Source organism: Marmota marmota, unplaced genomic scaffold, assembly GCF_001458135.2.
Source record: "Marmota marmota marmota unplaced genomic scaffold, marMar, whole genome shotgun sequence".
In the NCBI taxonomy this organism is placed as follows: Eukaryota; Metazoa; Chordata; class Mammalia; order Rodentia; family Sciuridae; genus Marmota; species Marmota marmota.
This window is the reverse complement of record NW_025999853.1, coordinates 49032659-49034769: the sequence shown is the minus strand read 5'-3', so window position 1 is coordinate 49034769 and position 2111 is coordinate 49032659. Positions and strand designations below refer to the sequence as shown.

At 38.9% G+C, this 2111-nt stretch overlaps 1 protein-coding gene across 2 annotated transcripts in view; it reads right to left on the bottom strand.

Moving 5' to 3' along the window:
- Prim1 (DNA primase subunit 1) overlaps positions 1-2111 on the bottom strand; it is a 20754-nt gene that overhangs the window by 9987 nt on the left and 8656 nt on the right. The window lies entirely within an intron of this gene.

Here is a 2111-nt window from a genome sequence, read left to right as displayed (position 1 = left end):
TATATATATATATATATATATATATATATATATATATATTTTTTTTTTTAAATATATATATATTTTTAAACAATAGCTGGGTTCAGTAGCTCACATCCATAGCCCTGGCAACTCAAGAGGCTGAGGCAGAAGGATGGCAAGTTCAAGGCCAGCCCCAGCAACTTAGAAAGGCCTTGTCTCAAAAGTAGGGCCGGTTTCATGTATAACAAATTAGAATTGGAAAAAAAAAAAAAAAGGAGGGCTGGGGATGTTACCTAGTGGTAAAGCGTCCCTGGGTTCAATCCCAGTACAAAAATAATGTAAAACAGGGGCTGGGGATATAGCTCAGTTGGTAAAGTGCTTGCCCCAGGTTCAATCTCTAGCACCACAAAAAAACAAAACAAAAATAAAACAAAAACAAAACACCAAAACCCCACAAAAAACTGGTGAAGAATGTTCAGCTACTTCTAAGTTGTTCTTGTTTTTCCTTTTATTTCTATATTTAGATTTTCTTTTTCTTTTTTTTTTGGGGGGGGGTGGTTACCAGGGATTAAACTCAGCGGCACTCAACCACTGAATCACATCCCCAGCTCAAATAAAAAAAAAATTTTTTGTAGTTGTAGATGTACAGAATTACTTTATTTTATTTGTTTTATTTTTATGTGGTGCTAAGGATCTATCCCAATATCTCAATGCATGCTAGGCAAGAACTCTGTCACTGAGCTACAGCCCTAGCCCCAATTTTGTATTTTATTGAGATAGGGTCTCACTGAGTTGCTTAGAGCCTCGCCATTGCTGAGGCTGGCTTTGAACTTGCAATCTTCCTGTATCAATCAGCCTCTTAAGTCACTGTGATTACAGGTGTATGCCACTGTGCCCGGATATATTTAGAAATGTTTAATGACTGGGTATGGTGGCACATACCTGTTAATCCCAGCTACTTGAGAGGTTGTGGCAGGAGGATTGTTAAGTTTGAAGCCAGCCTTAGCAACTTAGTAAGATGTTATTCCAAAATAAAAAATAAAAAGGGCCTGGGCTAGGATTTTAGATCCTAGAGAGCCCCAGAGTTCAATCTTTAATACTCAGGGGAGGAGGAGGGAATAAAATGATGAAAAATTCCATATTAAGTTCAGAACAATCTCAAATCTTGAGGGTCCATAAAATGGAAAATAGATGGAAATAGTGATTTGACTTTTCATTGAGATAAATAAAAATACACCTACATGTCAGACATCTTTAGAAAGCATTTTGGAAATAAAATAGTTAATTGTGCATAATGACATTCTGGTCAATCATGGGCTGTATATAAATTGGTGATCCTAGGAGATCATATTGTCTGGTGCCATCACAGCTTAGTTATGTAAATATCCACTGTAATATTTGTACAAGAACAATTTCTTAGAAGGTATCCCTGTTGTTAAATGATGCTTAACCTTTGATAGCATTATCTTCTCTATTTTTTTTTGTAGGGGGAGTATTGGGGGATTTAACCCAGGGGCAATTTACCACTAAGCCACATCTCTAGCCATCCCCCTCTTTTTGGGGTACCAGGGATTGAACTCAGGAGCACTTAATCACTGAGCCACATCCCCAGCCCTTTTTTGTATTTTATTTAGAGACAGGGTCTCACTGAGTTGCTGAGGCTGGCTTTGAACTCATGATCCTCCTGCTCAGCCTTCTGAGCTGCTGGGATTGCAGGCATGCGCCACCACATCCAGCCCTAGTCCTTTTAATTTTTTAATTTCGAGACAAGGTCTCGCTAAGTTGCTGAGGCTAGTCTTGAACTTGAAATCCTCCTGCCTAAGCTTCCTGAGTCACTGGGATTATAGGTGTGTGCTACTCATCTTACTCTTTTATGATAGCTACACCTGAGATACCACATACAATTCATCATATCTCGAAAATTATATAATGAATCTAAAGAATGTCAGATGAGTAACAAAAAAGGGAACTGGAAGTTGTTATTTGAAGATAGAGTAAAAGCGGCTACTTGATATGAAAGGGGAAAGGATATAATAAAAATATATTGTGAGGGGGGCTGGGGATGTGGCTCAAGCGGTAGCACGTCCGCCTGGCATGCGTGCGGCCCAGGTTCGATCCTCAGCACCACATACAAACAAAGATGTTGTGTC